Source organism: Octopus sinensis, linkage group LG10 (assembly GCF_006345805.1).
Source record: "Octopus sinensis linkage group LG10, ASM634580v1, whole genome shotgun sequence".
NCBI classification, from domain to species: domain Eukaryota; kingdom Metazoa; phylum Mollusca; class Cephalopoda; order Octopoda; family Octopodidae; genus Octopus; species Octopus sinensis.
In genome coordinates, this window is record NC_043006.1 from 64,987,037 (window position 1) to 65,014,448 (window position 27,412).

A 27,412-nucleotide genomic window follows, 5' to 3' on the forward strand; every position below is an offset into this window, starting at 1 on the left:
ACATACATATATATATATACATAATTGCAGCATGGAAGGTGTTTATAAGCCATTTAAGAAACACACAAAAACCATTAGATTCACTTCAACTTTTAAATTTAATTTGCCAAAATATTTTTGTTGCTTTGAGACAACGACCTGTTCGCTGACAAAATTTTGTGCTGCATCTTGTGAGTGAACAGGTTGCAGTCTCAAAGCGATGAAAATATTTTGGCAAAGTAAATTTAAGTGTTGAAGTGAATCTAACAGTTTTTGTGTGTTTTAAATGGCTTATTAAAACCTTCCACACTGCAATTGTCTTCGTTCCAGCACACAATCTCAGATCAGGTCACTTGCTATGCAAGTACATCTCTGTAATATATATATGAGAGAGATGCATATACATATATATATATATAAATAGCCAAAAGATGAGATCCAGAGATTCTTAGTAAAGAAGACACTTAGTAGCGCTCAAATGATTCAAACTTAGGTAAAGAACAGATATAAGAGGAATCAAGTTGAGCAGATATGGAGGCATTTATCTGCATAATTGCCTCTATATATGTGAATACGCTCATACACATGCAGATATATATAATAGGTAAAGGGGAATGAAGAAGCAGATGTTTGTGCTTCCAAATATCTTTGGCAAGTTTAGAACATTTCCTCTCAGCTTTTCTACAATACTAAATGTGTACATTCTCCTTAAAAAAGAACACAGAGACAGGTTACATAACAGACCCAAAGTAATAATTTATTTCTAATTTTGGCCAGTATTTTGTTTGTGGGAAGAAAACATGCAATTACATTAGATTCCGATGCTTGACTGGTATTTCCTCTCAATGATCCCAAAAAGATGAAAAGCAAAGTTGATTTTAGCAAGATTTGAACTCAAAACTTTAAGAGCCGTGACAAATAATGATTATTCTTTTATCTATACTTCCTCTTCATCTGCCATGATTAGGTGGTATGTGGTCAACCAACATGAGCCATCAACCCAGCTAAGTACTTGGAGAAGAGAACATGGTAAACAGGGTCTAACTTGGGAAATTGAGCAACATGGCCAAATTGTTTGAGGTGGTTACTCCTGAATCCATACAATAACAGGATATATCCCAAGTTTCCGAAAAGAGTCATTGGTTGGATAGAAAATCTGACCAAGAGTGACCCATAATACTGCAAAGCATCCTGGTATCAAAGAAGTTCAGGACCACATGTTACATGGTCATGGCTGATGAGGAAGGATCTCAGAGAGATGGGGACTTACTCAAACTCTGTTCAATGGGTTGCCCAAGAGGACCTGGGAATACACCAATAAATGGTGAATGCAGCAATGGCGCAGGCTCTCCTCATCCACTGGCCTGGTCATTTTATCAGATGTTCTAATGATTCTGTCTGTGTTATCCTTAAACAATTGTTTCTAATACAGATAGACACAGCCCTAGAAATTTAAGAAAGGGGCTTAATTAATACTAATGAGCCCAGAAACTGACTGTTACTTTATGTCATCAACCTGAGAAAGATGGAAGGCAAAGTTGATTCTGGCACAACCAGAATTTAAAAAACAAAGGGACAAAACAGATACTGCAAACGATTTTGGTTGATGCTCGATCGAGTCTACTGATTAACTGCCATTGAAATTATAATAGAGATTTCTAGCATAGTTGGTAAGCATTTGTTTAGTTAAATGAATGTATACAGAGTAGAAAACTGGTGTGATGATAATGATGTAAGGGGTCTTCAGCTTTGAATGAAACCATCCCACAGAATATGTGTGTGTGTGTGTGTTAATGTTGTTTATAATAAAAACAATTTTACATTAATCTGTGGAGTTACTCTATACTTTTCTTAAGTACAGATTCATTATTCTTAAACAAGAATATTGACAATGACTTTGATGTTTGGCTTAACTGGTTAAAACTTCGAAGTCACTGTCAATAATATTCTTGTTTAAGAATAATAAAAATAGATAGATGAGCATACATGTCTTTATTTCTGCCAAACTGTATATAAAATGGTTCTTTTTTTTAAATATTTTTATTTCAAGGAGTCTTCAAAAATCTGTGCTTGTCTTCATTTCAATTTTAAAGTGTTCAGTAGATGAGAGATAAATGTTTTGAAATGGGAACCTGGCCTATCTCAACTCTCAGATCCTTGTCATGTAGGTCAGTGGTTCCCAAACTTTTTCGGACTGCCACTCCCTTGACACCTAGGCCAAATTCCTAGCGCCACCACCCCAACTAACCATCACAAACATAGACCTCTTTCTGAAGCAAATTCAAAACAACTGTATTTCACAAATAAAATATAACCCAATGAACCCATCATTTTGTTGTTTTTACATGAATTACCACCCCATTATCACCCCAATTTTTACATGAATCACGACCCCATTATCGCCCCACTTTCCTTCAGCACCTCCTAGGAACTTTTCACTGCCTCCAGGGGGACAATACTACCCACTTTGGGAACCACTGATGTAGGTGAATGGGAATGCTTACAATACAGCCTGCTGTTCAAATACACAATCCCACAACACTGAATTGAACTACCAGCTTTATGAAATGGAGTTCACTCAAGCACTTACTTGCAACCAGTCAGAGGACAATTTTCACAGTTTTTCCTGAGCAAACATGTATTCTGTATTTTTGCCTTGTTCCTTTTTTTTTTTTTTTTAATTTTTTGATGGAGACAACTGACTCTCCTCATCTGTAATGTCTTCAGACAAAACAAAATATTTCATTTTAATTTATAAGCTTTAACTGCACTGAAGGTCTAGTGAAATTCATAGACCTTATATCTACTATAAACACACACAGGGGACATCTTAAGGCATAGGCACACTGGGCTGTTGCCTGTGGGCCTTCATGGATCCAAGGGTCCAATTCTGATCTACACATGCTGGGGTGTTGATGTCAATAATATTATAGGGTCTAGCACAATGATTTGCCCAGTTGAGGAAGTGTGGAAATATGGTATATACATTATATATATATATATATATATATATATATATATATATATACATTGTATTTTAACATGTATATGGAATCCGTTTTTGTCAAAAATTAGGTGAAAAATATGGGAGTTTCTTATACATGGACAGTATTATAATCCCTTACAAAACCTTTTTTCCAAATTTTAAGCCGCCCCCCACCAAATTAGGGAGTTCCTTATACATGTTAAAATACAGTATATATTTAAATCAGGTGCGTGGCTTAGTAGCTAGAGCAGTTGGCTCATGATCATAACATGACGAATTCGATTCCTGGCAGGGCATTGCATCCTTGAGCAAGACTCTTTATTTCACATTGATCCAGTCCACTCAGCTGACAAAAGTTAAGTTGTACCTGTATTTCAAAGAGCCAGCCTTGTCACATTCTGTGTCATGCTGAATCACCCTGAGAACTATATTAACAGTACATGTCTCTGTGGAGCACTTGGCTACTTGAACATTAATTTCATGAGCATGCCATACCATTGATCAAATCAACTAATGGAAAGCTTGGCCAATCAGGCATTGCTGTGTGGGTCAGAAGTGCTTCCCAACCACATAATTTCAAGTTTAGTTCTACAACACAGCACCTTAGGTGTCTTCTACTTTAGCCCCAGGTCAAACAAAGCCATCTGAGTGAACTTAGATGGAAACTGAAGGAAGCCTGTTAAATATATAAATATATGTGTGTGTGGTGGTGAGTGTGTGTATGTTTGGAATCCCCTTGTCTTGACATTGCATGATAGCCGTCAGCGTCATGGTCATACAAGCAGTATCATGCATTTGCGATATTCTGTGAAAACATGCCTGGCCATGGGGAAAATATTACTTTGCTTGGAAACAAGTGAGGGTTAGTGACAGGGAAGGCATCTGGCCATAAAAAATTTGATCCAATACACAATCCAACCCATGAAAGCATAGACAATTTAGTGTTAAAATGAAAACAAAAATGGTATATCACAAAATGTAGAAGCTACAAAAACCTGGATTAACCACACAACAAGCAGTAGTCTGGTTAAGGTGCATGGTTTAGAGGTTAGAGTGTTGGACTCTTGATTGTAAGTTTGTGGTTTCGATTCCTGGACTGGGCGATGCGTTGTGTTCTTGAGCAAAACACTTCATTTTCCGTGGCTCCAGTCCACTCAGCTGGCAAAAATGCATACCACTGTGACAGACCAGCATCCAGTCCAGGTGGGGAATTCATACGCCATGAAACCAGGAAACTGGCTATTATGAGTTGGTATGATGCAAGAAGGTAACTTTACTTTTACTCTACAAGAAGTAGTAGTCTGGAACCTTAACCTCACAGCTAAAAATACCCTATGCAAGCACTGATATTTTCAGAGGTGAATTATTCAAACCCCTACGAATTCTTCTCAACACATGGCCATGATGCTCCCCCACCACTTCTGCTCACAATCAGCCACTAAAGGACATGCTCAACCAGTTATGGTCAAACAAATGACAAGCAAATCTATGGTAATGAGCAGAATATTTGTTGAACCCATATTTTACACCAAGACAAAACATGTACATGTCAACACCTCCAATCAGTTAAGATTATTATTATTATTATTATCATTATTTAGGATTGTGAATTGGTGGGATAATTACAATGTCCAACAAAAAATACTTTCCCATTATCTATTCTGGCTTTTTATTTTCTAGATTCAAATCCTGCCAAGGTCGACTTCGTCTTGGTATCACTAGGGTCCACGGTATCAATTCTCCCACTTCCCTCAAAATTCCTGGCCTTGTGCTTAAATTAGAAGCAATTATTATTATTATTATTATTATTATTATTGCTATTACTCTTATAAAGAAAGAAAAGGCAGTGAGTTGGCACAATCATTAGCATGCCAGGCTAAATGCTTAGTGGTATTTCATCTACCGTTACATTCTGAGTTCAAATTCTGCTGAGCTTGATTTTGGCTTTCATCCTTTCGAGATCGATAAATTAAGAACCAGTTACAAACTGGGGGTCGATGTAATCAACTTAATCCTTCCCCCAAATTTGAGGCCTTGTACTTCTACTAGAAAGGACTATTATAAAGAAAGATGTTGATTAATGGAAAAGCAGGAGAATGCAGGATTAAAATAAATAGATGGAGGAATATGTGTGTGTGTGTGTGTGTGTATGTGTATATATATATATATATATATATATATATATATATACACACACACCTACACATAGACACAGAGAGAGAAGTATATACATATATGTAAATGTGTATTATATATATATATAAATATATATACACACACATACATATAAACATATATATGCATCAATACATACATATATACAAATTTCTACCTATCCACATATACATATAGATGTACACACATAGATAGATGGATAGACAGAATGATAAAGAGAGGGCGGGGGTATAGTTGGGGAGGTACAGAGGCTTTAAAAGACAATTTGCATTTGCTGCAGTGTCACAGCCGAAAAAATAACAAAATACAAATAGACATAAGCAGGAGGTGTGGGGACAAGGAAGGTGTGTCTAATTAAGAACAAAAGTAATTACTTGTAATATTTACAATTCATAAGTGCAAATCAATATTTGGTACAACTTGAAGAGAGCCATTAGAAGGAACTTAAATTAAAAAAAATTTTTTTTTAAATAAACAAAAAAAATACACACATTCACCAGAAAAAAAAATTCAATAGACAAAGTTATTAATTATGACATATTTTGGTCTAATTTCTGGGCTTAATATTTGTAATTTTGTCTTAGTTTTGTTTTTCTTTTTATGCACTACCACACCCATACAGACATAATATGCACACATACAAATACATGTAGAGATCAGCAGTAGAATTCATACTCTCTTATTTTGTTCCACTCACATCACAATAAAACAATTTTTTTTTTATGTCTATTTTCCATATTTTCAAAGAGACTGTTTTTTTTCTTTTTTTTCTTTTTTTCTCTAAATTAGTTTTTTTTGTGTTTTGGTAAAATTTTTTAAAACTCTCATTACAAATAATTTGTATGCTGTTTGTTTAATTATTATTTTTTTTTCTTTATGCGGTTGATTTTTTTTTTGTTTTGTATTTTTCATTTTCTTTTTTTTTATGCTTGTTTAAACTTTTCTCTTCACGTGCAAAGACAAAAAAAAAATTAATATCCAAATTATTCTGAAAATGTTAAGTTGTTAGAAAAAAAAATGTGATAAAATAAATTAAAAAAAAGATAAAGAAAAGGAGAAAGACGAAGAAAAGTCTGCCAAATTAACGGCACAAACATTCAGTTGTAGAGACTTACAGAGACACCTGGCAGCTAACAGCAATATTAAAGCCAAAGAAAGATGATGACGACAGCGGATCAAATCTTACGTCACAGCCAGGGTTATTTTTTGAGGGCTACGGGGACGGGGTAAGTAGGTTTGTTGTTTGGGTGTATTTGCGTTTCCTTGTTTGGCTTGTTTTTAGTCACAACAAATGGTAGGTAATCCAAGTTTGGCAGCATTGACTGTCGCAGAAGTAAAAACAGGATGAGGAGGACAATGAAGAACAGCAATGGCAGTATCATCATCATCTTCTTCATCATCTTCCATTGTGGTATATCATCATAATGTTGTTGGTGGTGGTGGTGCAATAAATATCCAAATATGGCATTCTTGACACTTCGAAGGTTAAGTAGCAATCTTAATATCTCAATAATAAGGCACAAAAGATCCACTCTTGGATTGGATTAGGTTTTTTTTTCTTTTTCTTTTTTTTTCTTTTTGGTCATCTTAAGAAATGCAGATATGTTTAGTTTCAAAAAAAAAAATTGAAAAATTCCCATACCGTATTCTTACCTGGAAATACAAAGAAAAACATATTGTCATTAGTTTTATAAAAATTGTTATTGTCATCATGTTATACACATTAAACTCTTGGGAATGAAAATCAAGGAAACATAACAAATACAAAAACAGAAAGAAAATCTTCAAAACAATATCATCTCAGATTTGTTTCATTATTAATTTATTCTAAGTCTTTTGCTGGTTTCAGCCAGTAAAAGAATGAAGCTAGGGTTGAAATGGTATTCATTATAAAGAGACTTTACATGATGGTTGGTTATGTCTACAGAAATGTTATATGATTCAATTTTGGCATCATCATTGTCATTTAATATCCACTTTTTCATACTTGTATGGGTTGAAGAGAATTTGTTAAGGTAGCTATTTCACACCCAGATGCCCTTCTTCCTGCAACTCTCACTAATTAACCAAAATACTGAGAGAGTGTGTTTGTGTTAAGTTTGTAAATAAACTGACATGACTATCTACTATAATAATACTTTTGTGTTTTTCTCTGTCAGCACATATGAATGAGAAAGAAAGGGGTGATGGATGAATAAGGAAGGGGGTGATGAAAAACTTGGTAGTGGGAGTGTTTCAACTCTGTGCAAGTGTATGTGTGTGTGCGCAATGGAAGTGGGATGGTAGACATTCAATGCTGAAAAGGAAAATCAAGCAGCATTTCAACTCTGTGTGAGTAGATGTGTGTGTGTACAAGGGAAGTATGTGAAAGTTTATAAGTGTGAACCAGCTTTCTTTCAGCAAGAAATGATGATCAATGTCACATCTCAAAAGACAACTGCTTGATAAAATTGATAAATGTATTAATTTGATTTACCATCCATATTTATATATAAAATACTACAATTAGGCCATCATTTTTGACAACACGGGGCCCATCACCAATGCAGGTTGATTGTTGCTTTGTTGAACCAAAGGAAACTATGTTACGACAGCATACACTAAAGAGGTGGTGGATGAGCAAGCAAACAAGTCTGCTTATCAGAGTCACCTGGCTAACGATGGGTTTTAAAAAATCTAAGGAGAAAACACAGACATTTTTGTTTCTTTCAACAACACAAAGATGCAGTTACTACACATATCAAGAAAATACTTCTTTATGGAACAGCTGAAGAAAGACGAATAACCTCTGATCAAAGCCATTATGAAATGGCTAAAGTAAGACCAATAGCCTATAACCAAATCCATCATAAAAACAGGTGAAGTAAGACCAATAACTTTTAACTAAATCTATTATAGAAATGGTTAAAGTAAGATCAATAACCTCTAACCAAAGCCATCTTTGAAACAATTGAACTCAGACTAAAAGCCTCTAACCAAATTTATCATGGAAATAGCTAAAGCTGGATGAACAACCTCTAACTAAATCCATCGTTAAAACAGCTCAATTAAGAGTAAAAACCTCTCACCAAAGCCATGGTGGAAATATCAAATATAGACAAATAATCTCAAACCCACTACAGAATGAAAAAAAGCAAACAAGTGTCTACATGACTAGAAAAAGCAGTTTAATTGCCCTCAAATTACAAGCCACAGTCTTAAACAACAAAAGGACACATTGAATAATGTAGTCCTAGGTACACTTTCCTCCATCTGATGGTTGATCAACAATTTGTTATATTCAAGTTTAAAATCATTATCTTTATTACAAGGGTTGATACAATAAGAACTGGGAGGTGGGTGTGATAGAAATGGTTGTTAACCTCTCCGATCAAGCAGTTGTACCTTGCACTTCAGAAGGTGTATAGCCTAATGGTTGGGTTGCTGCACTCACTACTACCGTAAGGTCATGGTTTCAATTCCTGGATCACACAGCACATTATGTTCTTGAGCAAATCACTTCATATCACGTTGCCCTGATCCATTCAGCTGTAAATGTGTTCCAGTAATAGCTGGGAAGTGAACTCTGCAACAGACTAGCATCCCATCCAGGGTGAGGAGTGTGCTGTAATCTCAATCACTTATACACCATAGAAGCCAGGTTTAACCCTGGCCCTATGAGTTGTAGGGCTCATGACAGACCCTAAGATTTATGTTAGATATCATTATTCTTAGGTAGAATGTTCATACAATTATTAAAGCACAAAATACCTTGCAACATTTACGTATGACCATTTGTTCTACATTCAAATCCTGTTGAGGTCAACTTTACCTATGGACACAAGCTATAACTCAACTAGTCAGAGACATATGTCTTTGGATTGTGCCTAGTTATGTGGCTGATTATTTAAGTCCCATTGATCTATCATGGTGCTATATACTGATAACAATGATACCCACCTCTTCTACAACATTAACACTGTATGTTGACTTTGCCTTTCATCCTCTTGGGGTTGTTAAAGTACCAGTCAAATAATGGGGTGGAAGTAATCAACAAGCTACCTCTCCCAAAATTTCAAGCCTCAAGCCAATAGAAGACAGAACTATTCTTTTTTTTCTGCTCAAGGGACAAGGCCTGAAATTTTGGGGGAAGGGGCCAGTCGATTAGTTCGACCCCAGTACACAACTGGTACTTAATTTATCGACCCCAAGAGGATGAAAGGCAAAGTCAACAACGGCGGAATTTGAACTCATACGAAATACTGTTAAGAATTTCGCTTGGCGTGCTAACATTTCTGCCAGCTTGCCGCCTTAGAAGACACAACTGTTATTATTATTATTATTATTATCATTATCATTAGGGAAGGTGGCAAGCTGGAAGGATTGTTAGTATGCTGAACGAAATGCTTGGTGGTATCTCGCCCACTGCTACGTTCTGAGTTCAAATTCCGCAGAGGTTGACTCTACCTTTCATCCTTTCGGGGTCGATAAGATAAGTACCAGTTGAACACTGGTGTCAATGTAATTGACTCATCCCCACCTCCCCCAAGCTGCAATTGTGGCAAAAATTTGAAATAATTATTATTATAATAAGGCAATGAGCTGGCAGAACGCTTAGTCCACTGGAAAAGATGCTTAGTAGTGCTTTGTCTGTTATTACATTTTGTGCTCAAATTCCACTGAGACCGACTTTGCCGTTCTTTCTTTTGGGGTCAATAAAATACATAGCAATTGAGCATGGGTGCTGATGTAATCGTCCAGCTCCCTCCCAGAAGATTCCAGGCCTTGTGCCTATAATAACAAGGATTATTATTATTGAGCTGGCAGAATTGTTAGCATGCCAGGCAAAATGATTCGTGGTGGTTCAGTCTGTCTTTACATCCTGATTTCAAATTCTACCAAGGTCAACTTTGCCTTTCATCCTTTCAGGGTTGATGAAATAAGGACCATTTGAGCACTGGAGTCAGCATAAACAACCAGGACCGCTCCCCAAATTTCAGGCCTTGTGCTTATAGTAGAAAGCATATCATTACTGCCCTGAGCTGGTAAGAATGTTGTAGGCACAGGCGTGGCTGTGTGGTAAGAAGCTTGCTTCCCAACCACATGGTTCCTGGTTCAGTTCCACTGCATGGCACCTTGGACAAGTGACAAATGCTATAGCCTTGGTTCAACCAAAGTCTTGTGAAAGAAGCCCATTGTATATATGTATATGCTTGTGTGTCTGTGCCCCCCCCCCCCCGCACCATTGCTTGACAACCAATGTTGGTGTATTTACGTCCCCATAACTTGGTAGTTCGGCAAAAAGTGACCAACAGAATAAGTGCTAGGCTTACAAAGAATAAGTCCTGGGGTCATTTCTTTGACTAAAGGCAGTGCTCCAGCATGGCCGCAGTCAAATGACTGAAACAAATAAAAGAAATGTCAGAAGAATGCTGAATGGTATTTCTTTCAGCTTTTATGTTCTGAGTTCAAATTACAAGGTGAACTTTGCCTTTCATAAAATGAGTACCAGTTGATCGTTAGGGTCAATATAATCGATTACTCCCCTGTACCCATTATTAGGGTGTTGCTAATACTCAAGGTACTTATTTTATTGATCTGAAGGACATAGATGATCAATTATATCATTTCAAATTCCCTTTTATGTAAGTTTATGTCACCATGGCTAATCTAGAAATGACCACCCTCGGGTGGCAAGCTGCCTTTCATCCTTTCAGGGTTGATATAATCGACCAGCTGGCAGGATTGATAGCACACCAGACAAAATGCTTAGCAGCATTCCTTCTGTCTTCAAATTCCATTGAGGTCAACTCAAACACTGTGGTCAATTTAATATTTCTATAAGCATCATAGATTCTGTTAATGGAATTTGAACCTGGAACATATACAGTTGCCATCTGCCAAATTCACTCAAGTGTAACCTCTAAAAGCAGTTACAAACAATTACAGCGTTTATATTACAAGTTCAAATCAGTTTTTGCTTTCGATCTTTCTGAAGCACTCAAATACTGTGATCAATTTAATATTTCCATAAGCATTATGGATGCTGTTGATGGAATTATAACAAACAACTAAAATCAAGAACAAGACTTTTATCAATAAAAGACTTTATAATTCCACTAGTTTGATTAATCTTTAGTATGCTTATGCAGATCATGTCACTGTATGAGTTTTCTCCCCTGTAGCTACAGTTACATTGTATCACACTGAGAGGGGAGAAAATTCATACAGTGACATGATGCACTTACAGCATAGTAAAGGTTACCAAGAATGAAACATCTAAAGACAACATTAATTCAAATTTTAGTGGAATTACGTTTCCATCAAATTTCTGGGGTGTGAGGAGTAAAATGGGAAGCTGTGGCACAAAATCACTTATCAAAGAAAAGGTTTAAGGAAGTGAAGTGAAATTATTCCATCTGGGAAGTGAAACATTGATCATTGGAAGTTCAACTCTGTATTAAAAGACTTTTGTGCATAGACAAACAACTAATATGAAACGATTCATATGTAAACTGAATGTTAGCTTCTATCATCATAACATTTACTTTTCCATGCATGGGGAAGAGTTTACTGAGGTGGATTATCTATGGTTGGAATGCCCTTCCTGTCACCAAGCAAGGTAACATTTCCCTATGGCCAGACATGTTCTTACAAAACACTGGAAAGGAATGACACTGTTCATATGACAGTGACTCTCATTTACTGCCACCACACAATGCCAAGACAAGGAAATCTCCGACACATACATACAACCATACACGATGGCCTTCCTTCAGTTTCCACGTACCAACTCCACTAGCCCATGGTGGCATGCAGTAGGATTGAACATGGAATGATATGTTTGGGAACCAAGGTTCGAAACCAGCCACATCTGTGCCTTCTGTGATTAAGTTTATACTTGTACAAGACCCAATAATTAGAAAGCAGAAGGCAGAGGGGAGACAGACAGAGAATACTGTTATATTGTGGTGGTAATGCTTTTATGAAGAAAATTAATTAACAAGTAAAACTAGAGAAATATGACAGCAGTCTTTGATTTCAGATACAAGAGTTGCCTGGTTTAGAGGTCAAACCCACAACCATTTATAATCTTAAGTGTTAAGTAATCAAGACTTCACCAAGATGGCACATATATCTTATCATTGTTTCAATCATTGGATTGCAGCCATGTAGTTGCACATTTCAAGATGTTTAAAAATTAAACAAATCACCCCAACCTCCACTCCAGTACTCGTTCCTTTTTTAAAATTTGATACTTACTCTGTTGTTCTCTTTTGCCAAACTCATACATTAAGCAAATGTAAACAAACCAACACTGGTTGTTGAATGACGGGGGGGGGGGGGACAATGACAAATACAACACAAAAGTACATACACGCTTCCTCACAAGGCACTTATTATTATTTCTTTATTGCCCACAAGGGGCTAAACATAGAGCGGACAAACAAGGACAGACAAAGGGATTAAGTCGATTACATCGACCCCGAAAGGATGAAAGGCAAAGTTGACCTCAGCGGAATTTGAACTCAGAATGTAACTGCAGACAAAATATCACTAAGCATTTCGCCCAGCGTGGTAACATTTCTGCCAGCTCACTGCATTAAATAGAAGACACTTCTCCAAGATGCTGTGCAGTAGGAATGAACCTGAAACCACACAGTTGCAAAGCAAGTTTCTTAACCACACAGCCATGCCTGCACCTATATGTAATATACAGTTTGAATTGTTATTGTCTTACAATACATGGTACAGCTTGTTGGTGTATTGCAATACACATGAATATAGTGTCATTGAGTCATCAGCTGTTCTGTATTTCACAGTATCACTTGATGCTATTCTGCTACTGCTTGGCTTGCTAATGTAACACAATACGCAGTGTGCATTCTCAGAAAACTTGAACTTGGCTTGTCTCCTAACCAATGCTCTGTTTCTGCTGATCCATGAAAAATTCAGACTACACCAATCAAGGACACAAAGACTGACAGAGAAGTTTGTGGAAGCTCAAATTAGCGCTTAATGTTTCCATCTTCAAATCTTTCAGATTGAAAGGCTGCAAAAGCTAATTAATAACTGGGTCTTTAGAGCATTAAAGTTGCATGCCTGGAAAACTGGGTTCAATTTCCACATGGCTCTCACTAGTTTTTTTCCCTTTCTATTAGCATTACAGCGTCTGTGAAGTTAAGCTCAAATACTGATTGACAATAAGGTCATGTGTTCAAACCTTAACAGAACTAATTGTTACTTGCTTTAATCAGCTAAGGCTGTCAGTGGATGTGAAGTTAAGGAGCTGGACTATTGAGTAGAAGGTGATGGGTGCTAAATTATGCTACAGGCCTAGCCATTATCCACAGGATTATCAATAATGTAGCTCTATAAAGTCATGGCTACAAAACTCTGATGGCAAACAGGTAGAACCAACAGCATATTGGTCAAAATGCTTGGCAGCATTTCTTCTGGCTCTTTACATTGTGAGTTCAAATCCTGCTGTGGACAACTTTGCCTTACATCCCTTGGGGGTGGTGGTGATAAAATAAGGTACCAATCAAGTACTGTGGCTGATGTAAATGACTTGTCCTCACCCCTCAAAATTCCTAGCCTTGAACCCTGCAACAAACCAGTGACCCTTTCAAGAGGGATTGTTGTGATCTTTGTCACTTAAACGCACCATGGAAATTGGGTAAACTGGACAATGTATCAGTGTGAACCATCACCTAATCCTGCTACAGTGTGCTCCATCAAGGAGAGGAGCAATAACAGTTTTAATTAAGAATAAAGCTATTGCGTCATGCTTAACAGACATACCATACTGTCTCCCCTCCATCTGTGAACGGCATATCAACATGTATTCCTATTATTCCTACTACAAACTGGCTCTGGGATCAGAAAATAACTTAATCTTTGCTTGGCTTTATTCCCAACAGAATATGCTGTCCATTTTTACCTCAATGGAAGGATTTATTAAAATAACTAGTTTCTCCATTATTAACTCTTTAGCATTCAGATTACTTTGTCAAATGCAAACGGAAGCAAGAACCAGGAGAGGAAGGGGAAGTTGGATGCTGGTATGGAAGGGGTACAGGAGCTGAGGACCATTATGGAAGATCGAGATGAATGGGGAAAATGTGTGGAAACAGTCTTGGGGTACCCCAAGGGATGACCTAGATAGATATTTATTGACATCATTCTGAATTTATCATATGCAATGTGTTGTCGCTTTAAGGTTTTGATCATGTGATTGTTAAGTTTTAGAATGACATTGTAGTGTAAGATATAAGTGGCCATATCTGGCTGGTTTGAATATAGAATAGGCAGAATATTTTGGCTGGATATGGCTGGCTTAAATTTTAAAGGGTTAAGCAGTTCTCTGGAATACAGCTATCCTTGTTTATCACTGATTCATTCATCTCTGATCTGGGATAACACAACACATGAATTGTGAACTGTGTTAATGCTTATTATCATGAATTGATCTGTGATAACATGGGTTGGTGGTCAGTCAAAGATTCTGCTTGAACTGCAAAACCATGCCCCAGCAACTGGCCAATGCTCAGGACAACCTGGGGTCTCAGAATGAAACCAATTATTCCCCTATGTTCTATTATTCACTTATCACTGATTCTCTGAGTTGTTTGTAACCAAACATCTGAGATAATCAAGGATAGATGTAGAATATAAAAAACAGTTTGTTAAATAACATTGACACAGATTTAAATTGAAATATAACAACATTAAATGGACCAATCTTATTATCTTTGAGAACAAGAGGCAGCCTGAAAACCTTCAAGTGAAAACTACAGCTCCCTACAAACTGTGCTCCTGCTACCAGCTTTGATAAATGAATATAATAATGATTAGGGTTATTTAAACTGAAACAAGGATACACATTCCAAAGTTATTGATTGATACTTATTTCATTGATCCCCTCAGAGAGACGAAAGTCAAAGTTAACTCAGCTAGAATTAGACTCATATCAGAGAGAGAAGTAAAATTAAATTTAGCATATACTCTACCAATCTACTTGCTTTTCTTATAAATCTATTATTATTATTAAGGCAGTGAACTGGCAGAATCATTGGCATGCTGGGTTAAATACTTAGCAGCATTTCATCTGTCCATTTTTACGACATTGGTTCAAATTCTGCCATGGTTGACTTCACCCTTCATCTTTCCAGGGTTGATAAAATAAGTATCAGTCTAGCACTGGGGTTGATGCAATCAACCAGTTCCTGCCCAGCAAATTTCGGCTCTTGTGCCTTTAGCAGAAAAGATTATTATCATTAACCCATTAGTGCCCATGGTCCTTTTTTTTTTTTAGGACCAGAAGGATAATCCATCATATTTCTGCAACACCTGTATTTTTCTGAGATATCCTAAGTTAGTCATCAAGACTGGAGAGTCCATCAAATATTGTAATAAATTTTTTTTTTATAGGAGTGGCTGTGTGGTAAGTAGCTCATCAAAAGAGACCGATAGAATAAGTACTAGGCTTACAAAGAATAAGACCTGGGGTTGATTTGCCCGATTAAAGGCGGTGCTCCTGCATGGCCACAGTCAAATGACTGAAACAAGTAAAGAGTATCAGATAAAGTTGTATAAAAAATGATTTTTGGTAATAAATCAAATCAAAAAATTTGGGCCCAAATGGATTACGGTGGCAGAATTGTTAGCAAATCAGACAAAATGCTTTGAGACATTTCTTCTGACTTCAATTACAGCCAAATTCAACTTTGCCTTTCATGGTTTCAGGGTTGATAAAAGAAAAGTGGTCAAGTACCAGGGTTGATGTAATCAACTATTCCCCTTCATTTAAAAATGCTGGCCTTGTACCAAAATCTGAAACATCATCATCATCAACATCATTTAATGTCCACTGTCCATGCTGGCATGGGATGGTTTGACTAGGCTGGCACGCTGGCAATTATTATTTCTTATGTTTGCACAAAGCCAGGAATTTTGTAGAGAGGGAACAAATGACTACATTGATCCAGTAATGAACTGGTACCTTATTTTATCCACCCAGGAAAGAGGAAAGGCACGGTTAACTTCAGTGCAATTTGAACTCAGAGTGTAAAAGAATTTGGTCCACTGCTCTAATGACTGCAACCCACCACCCTTTTTAATATCATCAAATGTATGTCTTATAAAACTATTCCGCACATACAATAACAGCCATACCAACAATCCAACACACCTCCATCATCAGCTGCCCCATGGATATCACTATGGTTTTGACACCTGGACAGTACCATTCAATCCGGCAGAGTCAACATTACTAAGTAAGTGTTGCTTGGGAACAAACACACCTTAGATATCACCACATTCGTTCAATCTTAATTCCAGGTAGGATCAATCACTAACATCATTAATTAAGCTACAATAAAGAAACCACATTTACCTTATGAACAAAAACAGTATCGGTAAATTAATAATTCTATAAGTAGACCTATAACTAACTAAATAGCAACCAAGCCTTTCTAATATAGGTACAAGGCCTGAAATTTTTGGGGAAGGGGCTAGTTGAATAAACTGATCCCAGTACTCAACTGGCATTTATTTCATCGACCCTGACAGGACAAAAGGCAAAGGTCAACATTGGTGGAATTTGAACTCACAACGTAGAGATGGATGAAATACTATCCAGTATTTTGTCTGGCATGCTAACCACATGATTCCAGGTTCAGTCCCACTGTGTGGCACCTTCGGTAGGTGTCTTCTACAATAGCCTTGGGCTGACCAAAGCCTTGTCAGTGGAATACACAAAATAATTTTTTAATACAATTCCTAATAATATTTAATTACAAAAAATACAGTAGAATTTCTTTTTATAGAAATTGAATGTCTTTGGGGATCCAGTAGAAGAAAATAGGAATCAAAAGGGTCCGTAGGTAAAAAATGGTTGAGAACCATTGCTATATATATTCTCTCTCTCTCATTAGTTTTCCATTATTAACATAAGAATGACTGTGTCATGTACACTCCTTTAATATAACTCTCTATAAACTGTGCTTTTATCACCCATCTTAATCCCTATTTATGGTATGCCCAATAAGTTTACACTCTCCCCATAATGTTTCCATCTCTAACTTAATCCTTGCATCCAATAATAACCGAGTACCACATACATTATATAACCTACCCTAATAGTGTCAATCAAAATTCTTCACCATCATCATTTAATGCCCATGTTCCATGCTGGCATGGATTGAACAGTCTGACAGAATTTGATGGACCCAAGGACTGCATCCTGCTCCAGTCTCTACCTTGGTAGGGTTTCTATGACTGGTTGTTTTTCCTAATACCAACCACTTTACAACATGTACAGGGTGGTATTTTCATGCCATGAGCACTACTGAGGGTACCATGCGGCCAGAGACCTCATACGGACTTGTATTCCCACTGAATACTCTGAACATGAACCTTATGCTTCAACAACAGATAATAGCTATGGCGCTACATGCTTGTTCTGCCAGTGGAGCATTTGTCTAATTTGTGAGCTGGAATGTTAGGGCTGACTATCAGATAGGGTGAGCATTTGTGAGTGAACTCATTGGTCAGAGCTGGTTTAATTGACCCCAAGTGAATGCTGCCACAAGTACTACAAACTCCAAGAGGGCAACTCTATGCAAGGAGATAAGTGGGATAAAGTGAGAGAAAAGGGCCAGAGCAGAAGAAGTTGCCTCCTGTAAAATTGCCACACAGCTACTCACATTTTAGAAGAGAGGGTGGGAGTGATTGGGTTGGAGCTAGAGAGTGATTCATCATCAATGTTGTTTAACGTCCACTTTCCATGCTGGCATGGGTTGGACGGTTTGACTGGGGGTTGGTAAGCCAGAAGGCTTACAAAAGATAATTCCTAGGTATGGTAACGAGACTGTCGCATACATCCTCTAATCTAACTCACCACCAACCTTAATAATACTAGATATTCTTTTACTGTCGGCCAACATGCTGGAGAATTGCTTTCAATGATTTTAGTCAACCATAGCAACCGTAGTACTTATCTGCAGTATGGCGCCACCTTTTTAATTGATTTCTATTTGCTGAAGAGCTAGGTTATGGGATACAAAACACTTGTTTTAGACTACAACCTCACACAAGTATACATACATCTCTTTAGGATCAGCAGATACTTTCGTCCCTAACAATTACTCTAAAATACTCAGGTGAGACCTACATTGGAGCAGTGCTCTCATGATACTGCACATAGCCATTCTAGATTACATCTACAAAAGAGCCATTTAACTAAAGACATTCACAGGTACAGTTTCTCCCCCCCCCACTCCCTGCTTTTTCTACTGTTACTATAATAGCTTCTGCTTCTCAGAACTAGCTGGACTCATGTCACCTCCAGACACTCCCACCCTTCCTAACACCAACCACTCCGAGAGTGTAGTGGGTGCTTTTATGTGTCACCGGTACAAGGGCCAATCAGGCAGCACTGGCAATGGCTATGCTCAAATGGTGATTTTTACGTGCCATCTGCACAGGAGCCAGTCCAGCGGCACTGGCAACGACCTCGCTCGAATGTTTTTTCACGTGTCACTGGCACAAGCACCAGTAAGGAGACGCTGGTAACGATCATGCTTGAATGGTATTTTTTATGTGCCACCGGCATGGAGGCCAGTTTGCTGCTCTGGCAACAATCATGCTCGGATGGTGCTCTTAGCACTCCGCTAGCATGGATGCCAGTCATCGAATTTGATTTCAATTGACAATGTAGGGCAGGTGTGAGAAGCTAGATCTTGGCAGGTTGAACATAAAACTGGTAGAATATTTGGGCTGGATATGGCCAGTTTAAATGCTAAAGGGTTGGACAAAATTATTTGCAGTATTTGTTCCAGTTCTTTACATTCCGAGTTCAAATCTTGCCAAAGCTAACTTTGATCTTCATCACTTCTGAACAGTTCAAAGTGGCCTGGAGGTTAGGGTGTTTCACTCACGATTGCAAGATGGTGGATTTGGTTCTTGGACTGGGTGGTGCATTACGTTCTTGAGTAAGACCCTCCATTTACATTGCTCCAGTCTACTCAACCATAAATGAGTAACCCAGCAACAAACTGGCATTCCATTCGGGTGGATCATTGTGATCTCAATCACTTGGATACCATGGAAACCAGTCCTACGACTTGAGATAGAAATGTCCAGGGATTGATGATGATGAAGCTAGTGGATTAGTATAAATGTCAGAACACTGGACAAAATGTTTTGTGGCAGCACATGAAGGGCATAGGGCTGTAGAGAATCTGCCTCAATAAATTCCATGTGACCCATGCATGCTTGGAAAAGTGGACATTAAATGATGATGATTGAAAAACTATGTAGAAACCATTCATGTATGTCTCAAGATTTGCAGAGCTATCTAACCTACACCATCATGGAGAGTAAAGATATGAAATACTGACACACACGACAGATCTGTAACCAAACTCAGGGGTTCTCATCCATTTTTTACCTATGGATCCCTTTGATTAGCATTTTATTCTAGTGGACCCCCATAGCCATTGTGTTTAAAAATTAATTTTATAGATACTTTTTTCAAAATTCCTATTTCATTTTTCACACATTAACTTGTGTAGGTTGAATACGTAAAATGCTAGAGAAAGAAACCAAGCTGCTTCTTGCTATATATACCAAGCAAAAGATTTTCAGGGGCCCCTAAAATATTATTGTGGACCCTCAATGTACTCATTTGCTTTGCAGACCCCTAAAAATCTTATATGGATCGCGGTTGAGAACTATTGACCTAAATCATTACTCCTGTACACCTAAAATGACCCTAAGACCCAAGAATATCTATCTTATGCCGAATCTAATAAATCTTAAATGTCAGGCAAAAAATCAGTTAAATGACAGACTAAATTGGATTGGCCCCTATAAATATGAGGTTGAAGAGGGTGCAGTGCATTACATGTAATGTCATATATAAGTATTTAGTTTCATCCTTCTATACCCTGAGTTCAAATCCAACCAACTTCTGTGTTTTGCAATTATAAGGAAAAAAGTCCACAAAAAAAAAAGTTGTTTACTGAACTCAGCAAATTAACTACATCTCTCTCCTACAAATTTGGTTTTTTTTTCACACTTGCATCAATGTTAAGAAATTATCACCACCATCACTATTATTATTGCTCAATTGTTTGCATGTCAGGCAAAATGTTTGGAAGAATTTCTTCAGTCCTTACATTCTGAGTTCAAATTCTGCCAAGGTTTGACGTTACCTTTCATCTTTTTGGGGTCAATAAAATAAGTGCCAGTTGAACACTGGGGGGGGGGGGGTCAGTCTAATCGACTTACTTCCACCCTTGAAACTGTGGGCCTTGTGGCAAAATTTGAAACCACTAGTCATATTATTATTATTATTTAACAAACTTCCCCCTCCCCTCAAAAACTGCTGGCTTGTGCCAAAATTTTAAACAATTATTGCTATTATTAAATGTGGTAAAGTCAATGAGCTGGCAGAATCGTTAACGCGCTGGACAAAATGCTTAGCGGTATTTCGCTCATTGCCACATTCTGAGTTCAAATTCTGCCAAGGTCAACTTTGCCTTTCCTTTTTGGGGTTGATAAATTAAGTACTAGTTGCGTACTGAGGTTGACCTAATCAACTGCCCCACCTCCCCCAAAATTTCAGTAGAAAATATTATTAAAGGTGGTGAGCCGGCAGAACCATAAGCATGCTGGATTAAATACTCAGCAGCATTTTGCCTGTATTTATGTCTTGAGTTCAAATCCTACCAAGGTCAACTTTGCTTTTCATCATTTCAGGGTCGATAAAATTAGTATCAGTAAAGTACTAAGGTCGATGTAATTGACTAGCCTCCTTTCTCCCAAAGTTTGGGGCTTGTGCCAATAGTAGAAAGAGTTACTATAACTATTGAAGTGTTGAACTAGCAGAATTATTAACGTGTTGGGCAAAATGCAAAGAGGCATTTATACTGGCTTTTAATCTTCTAAGTTCAAACTCAATGAGCTCAAGTTTGCCTTTCATCCTTCCAGGGGTTAAGTACCAGTCAAATACTGGGGGGAGGGGTCAATGTTATTAACTTACCTCCTCCCTAAAAATTGCTGGCCTTGTGCCAAAATTCAAAAATTATTCGCGGCAGAACCATTAAAGCATCAGACAAATGCTTAGAGGTATTTTTTCCTGCTCTATGTTCTGAGTTCAAATCCATAGTTAACTTGGCCTTTCTATCTCCTCAGAGTTGATAAAATAAGTATCAAGTACTGGGGTAAATATAATTAACCCACCCCTCTTGCCCGAAAATGACTGTCTTCTGTCAAGATCTGAAACCATTTTAGACAGTGAACTAACAAAACTGTTAGCTTGCTGGATAAAATGCTTAGCGACATTTTGCCTGATTTTCAAGTTCTGAGTTCAAATCCCACCAACATCAACCTCTGCCTTTCATCTCTTCAAGGCCCATGAAATAATACTAGTCAATCACTGGGAGTTGATGTAATCAACTAGCCACCCTCCCACCAAATTTCAAACCTTGTGCCTATAGTCGAAAGAATTATTATGAAGGGCTTTGAGCTGGCAGAATCACAAGGTCCATTGGACAAAACACCAAGTGGCATTACTGGTTCTTTATGTCTTAAGTTCAAATTCTGCCAAGATCAACACTTCCATCCTTTTGAAGTCGATAAATTAAATTACCGGTCAAGGGTTTATGTAATTGATGAGCCCCTCTCCCAAATTCCAGGCCTTATGCCTTCATTAGAAAGAGCTATTGTTATTTAAGGTGGTGAGCTTAGCAGAATTATTACCATGCTGGGCGAAATGCTTAGCAGCATCTTGTCTGCCTTTAAATTCTGTCGAGATCAACTATGCATGACCCCAAAAGGATGAAAGGCAATCAATTTACTTCCTCCCCCAAAACTGCTGGCCTTATGCCAAAATTTCAGATTATTATTTACCAAGGCGGTGAGCTAGTAGAATTGTTAGCTCATTGGGCAAAATGCTTAGCAGCATTTCATCCATCTGTATGCTCTGAGTTCAAATTCCACCGAGGTTGACTAAACCTTTCATCCTTTTGGGGTTGATAAAATGAATACCATTTGAGTGCTGGGGTTGATGTAATCGACTTACCCGCTCCCCCAACATTTCAGGTCTTGTGCCTTCAGTAGAAAGGATTATTATTATTATTACTATTATTATTATTATTAAGGTGGTGAACTGGCAGAATTGTTAGAACATCAGACAAAATGCCCTGCCATATAAGTTCCCAGTTTTAACATTCAGTGTTCAAATCCTACTGAGGCCAGCCATGCAGCCGACCACAGGACTAGTTTTCTCTTACCTTAGTGATTAATGATTTGATTTTGATTTCAAATTCCATTGAGGTAAACTTCAAAATATTTCTATCTCTTTCAAGGTTGATGAAATGAGAACCAGTTACTTTATTGGGAGGTGTAGAAGAGCTTCTGCTATGCAAACCAATAGGCTTAACCCTTTTGTTACTGTATTTATTTTGAGATGCTCTGTTTCTTTCAATTGATTTTAAATATAACAAAGAATTTAGTAAAATAACTTAGTTACCATTAAGTTAGTGTTAGGAACATAAATTGTGACTAAGGTTTGGAAGATTTTAATACAGAACTTTCGAAAACAAGACATTTGTACAACAGAACCAGAGGTGGTTTCAGCCAGGTTGGTATCAAAAGGGTTAAATTAATCATTTGTTAACCCTTCTGTTACCATATTCCTGTTGAGACACTCTGTGTTTCTCTGAACTGATTTTAAATATAACAAAGAATTTAGTAAAATAACTTAGCTACCATTAAGCTAGTGTTAGGAACATAAATTGCGACTAAGGTTTGGTGGAAGATTTTAATTCAAAACTAATGAAAACAAGACATTTGCATTACAGAGCCAGAGGCAGTTTTAGCCGGGTTGGTATTGAAAGGATTAAAGAACCAATGGCTTCTTTCCCCATCACCAGTACTTTACAGAGCCGACAGCAAAGGCACTTAATTGCTTGATGAATCTAACTATCTGTAAATAAGTATCATGGGTAGGTGCAGCTTAAGCATTCAATAATCTTTTATCTATTTCAGTCATTGTGTTGGGGCTATGCTGGGGCACTGCCTTGATGCTTTTTAAATCTGGTACAAATTCTATTATTTCCATATGCTGGATTGCTAAGTTACAGGGATGTAAACAAACAACACTGGTTGTCAGGTGATGAGTGGGGAGGGACAAATAGATATGCATATATATGACAGGCTTCTACACAGTTTCCCACCACCAAATTCACTCACAAGTTAGTGGTTGACCCATGGCTATAGTTGAAGAAGGTGCTAGGCTATGAGATTGAACCTGAAACTATGTGGTTGAAAAGCAAGCTTCTTAACTACACAGCCATGCATGAAGTACTGTAGAAATAGTATAAAATTGTTTTAGTCCTCCATACCACATAATGCTAAGTTCAACCTTAACCATGGATGTGGCTAACAGGAAGGGATGGACCTTGGCAGAATTTGAACTCAGAATGTAAAGCCAGAAGGAATACCATTAAGCATTTTGTCCAGCATACTAACGATTCTGCCAACATTAATGGGAAATATTGGTTTCAAATTTTAGGCACAAGGCCAGCAATTTTGGGGCGGTGTTAGACAATTAAATCAAAACTCCCCGTGCTTAACTGCTACTTATCTTACTGGCCGCAAAAGGATGAAACGCAAAGTTGACCTCAGCAGAATTTGAATTCTGAACATGAACACACGTGAAATGTTGTTAAGCTAACAATAATTCTAGCTTACCACCCTACACAATAGGAAATATTAACATTAGTAATTAGTCTACCTGCAAGATTAGATCTGCAAGCTAGATTCTGTCACATTTAAAAAGCTACTCTCAAGTTAACCAAATTAAATTCTTCATATTCAAATTAAAATTCTAACTGAAGCATTATTCTTTTCTACTCTAGGCACAAATTTTTTGGGGGGAGGCGATGTGAAGGTAGTTGATTAGATTGACCCTAGTACACAACTGGTACCTAATTTATTGACCCCGAAAGGATGAAAGGCAAAGTTGACCTTGGCGGAATTTGAACTCAGAACACAAAGACAGATGAAATACTGCTAAACATTTCCCTCAGCATGCTAACATTTCTGCCAGCTCACTGCCTTAAGCATTTAGAAAAAAAAATGCTTTTTGCTCTAGGCACAAGGCCTGAAATTTTGGGGGAGGGGGCCAGTCGATTAGACCAACCCTAGTACAAAACTGGTACTTAATTTATAGACTCTGAAAGGATGAAAGGCAAAGTCAACCTTGGCAGAATTTGAACTGAGAACGTAAAGACAAAACGAAATACCACTAAGCATTTCACCCAGCATGCTAACGTTTCTGCCAGCTCCCCAACTTAAGCATTATTATCACACAAATGATAATGAGGAATTTCAACAAGGTAAGCACCTGTGTGCCAAATATTATTAGCTTTGAATAACTTTAATCTTTTACTTCATTCAACCATTGGACTGTTGCCATGCTAGGGTAACATGAAGTGCTCAGTTGAACAACTCAACCCCAGAACATATTTTTAAAGTCAGGTACTTATTTTATTGGGCACTTTTGCTGAGCTGCTAAGTTACAAGGACATGACCCAACCCCAGTTGTCATGTGGTGATGATGGTCATAATGGTGGGGGACTGGCACCCAATGTACATGAAGAGTTTCCCCACAGTTTCCATCAACCAAATTCACTCATAAGGCAGTGGTTGGCCCAGGGCTATAATAGAAGGCACTTGGGCAAAGTCCTGCACAGTAGGATAGAATTTAAAACATGGTTGTGAAGGTTAATTAATGGAGTGCTCAACTACAAACCAAGCAAAGTCATGCAAATGGCTCTTACCAATACCAAACTATGTAATGGCAGTAAAGCTGTCATTTACCACTTCCACTTTAGAGTTGGGCCTTATTGTATTTGCTTAGTGCCAGGCCTGATGAAGCAGATCTATGATCAAAAGTATTCCATCCACAACCCACTTGTCCATCATTCAAGTATTTTATTATTTCCATTTCAAGACAGTGTAATTTGAGAGAAATGTTTGCTATTTCAGGTCAAATTCTTGTTGTTTGCTTGAGATGATGTTTTGGGTCTAGTAATCAAAATACTAAGTCTTGTGTGTCATCAAGGTTTGAAGTGTGCATTTCTAATATGATCTCCTTCTGTCCTAAGATTATGGTTCACAATACTTGACCCATATTTTAACCCTTTTGTCAACAGATTTTTGTTGAAATACACTGCCTTTTGTTTCAATTAATTTTGAAAATAATGGAGAACTTAATAAAATAATTTTGTCATTGGTGTTTGGAACATAAATTAACACCAAATTCTCATAGAAAGCTTAAACTAAGATTACTTTCAAGCATGAAGTTTCTATTACAAAATCAAGGGTGGTCTCATGCCGGTTGGTATCAAAAGGGTTAAAGATATTAGGGGATTGTATTTCAGAGGGATTTGACTGGTATATTAACTCTTACAGTATGTGGTATCTGAAGATATTTGGTTCTGCACATGTGCATTTGAGATATGGGAAACTGGGAAGCAAGTTTACTCCTTTCTGATAATGGGGTACTTTGCAGAATTCTCCACATCATTTGATATAGTATACATATATTTTTACTGGCCAATAGAAAGAAGTTGTGCAAACTGATTTGCATATGATTAGCATCTTTCATCACCAGTGAAAATTTGAATCAGTGAGGGTTAACAACTCCATAACTGGTTGATGTAGGTGATCCTAGTTTGAAAACAAGATAATGCTGAAGAAGATTTGGCCACACTAGAGAACAGATCAATAAATTGTATAGGTACCTAGTTGCTGAAATGCAGCAGAGAGAGATTCGTCTACGAGACTGAGCAACTACGTATAGAAAATTTGCAGAGCTATCTGACCTACAATATCACAGGTTAAAAGGATGAGTAAAATATTGACACGTGTAAAGTTAGATAGTAAGTTTATCTCTGTCCCTGTGCACCAAAGTTGGAATGTTATACAATGGTACCACTTTTTCAAAAGACTACAGGCCCTGCTCCCAGCTAATCTTTACTGACTGGTCATAGCCTTCAGGGATAGGGTTAACAGATACTGACCTTTTACATTTGAAGAAGTCATTCATCAGCTTTTACAAGGCTTGTGCACCTAGAACTGTAGAAACAACAAACTTTTTATCTGTGTCATCCCTTCCCCAACTCCAACACATGGATTTTACAATGTAAGTGGTAATAGCTTCTGAATGTCAGAAGATAGTGCAGCTGGTTGTATATGTAGTGGGCAAAGTGAATTGGAAGTGATGAGTTTTTGTTCTGTTCCAGTTTACAAAGAGAAAATGCATAAACATTTGTTGTACAGGGAAAGAATGACAAGACTGGTAGATGACATTGTCCTAGCAGTAAATAAATAGAAAGAAAAAAAAACAGTAACAACAACAACAACAAAAACATGAAATCAGGAGCTACAGAGACCTGTGACCCAAAATATTCAATAAAATAAACTAGCTCATGTATTTTGACAGCATATTCAAAGATACTGTTTGACTGGATGAAGAAATGAAAATAGGGACAAGATAGGCAACATTTGGACTTAACTGATATCTTCAAATCAATAAATCTATTTTCACTGGGAGAGAGAAATGCAATGTTATATAGAGTAGTAGTACTTCCAGAAATATTGTCTAGAGTGAGAGTCTGGGTACACCCTAGAAAAAGACGAAAAAAATCTCTATGGTTTCATACCTATTGTAAAAACTTAAGGTGGTCATGAATATGTGATAAAATGAAAACATATCCCGTCTTGTTATTTGTGGAGGGAAACTCTACTGAACCAACTATGCCTAACACAGGGAAATATCATTGCCTACCATACTAGCAACTCTCGGCTGATTCATAATAGTGAGAAGGAGACATCAGTTTCCCTTTAAAGACACAAAGAAACACAAATGTAATACAATCAGGACAGCAACACTAAAGCCCAGCATTATCTATCTGTACATACAACTTACTGTTATCGTTAAAGACCTTTCAGCTCCAGTGAGCTATAGAGTAACACCTACAAGTATTTTTTATTCAGGATAAAATAGCTAATCTAATGAAGTAAATATCAGTTTCAAATTCTGGGACAAGGCCAGCAATTTTAGGGGAGGAGATGAGTTGATTACATTGACCCCAATGCTCAGCTGGCACTAATTTTATCGACCCTGAAAGGATGAAAGGCAAAGTCGACCTTGGTGGAATTTGAACTCAGAATGTAAAGATGGATGAAATGCTGCTGAGCATTTCACTTGCT

At 37.4% G+C, this 27,412-nt stretch overlaps 1 long non-coding RNA gene across 1 annotated transcript in view; it reads right to left on the reverse strand.

Annotated features, from left to right (window-relative positions):
• Window positions 1-5,735: 5,735 nt before the first annotated feature.
• LOC118765152 overlaps window positions 5,736-27,412 on the reverse strand; it is a 46,170-nt gene continuing 24,493 nt past the window's right edge. Inside the window, exon 2 of the long non-coding RNA XR_005001015.1 lies at window positions 5,736-6,793. This is a non-coding gene — a long non-coding RNA (uncharacterized LOC118765152). The remainder of the gene's footprint in view (window positions 6,794-27,412) is intronic.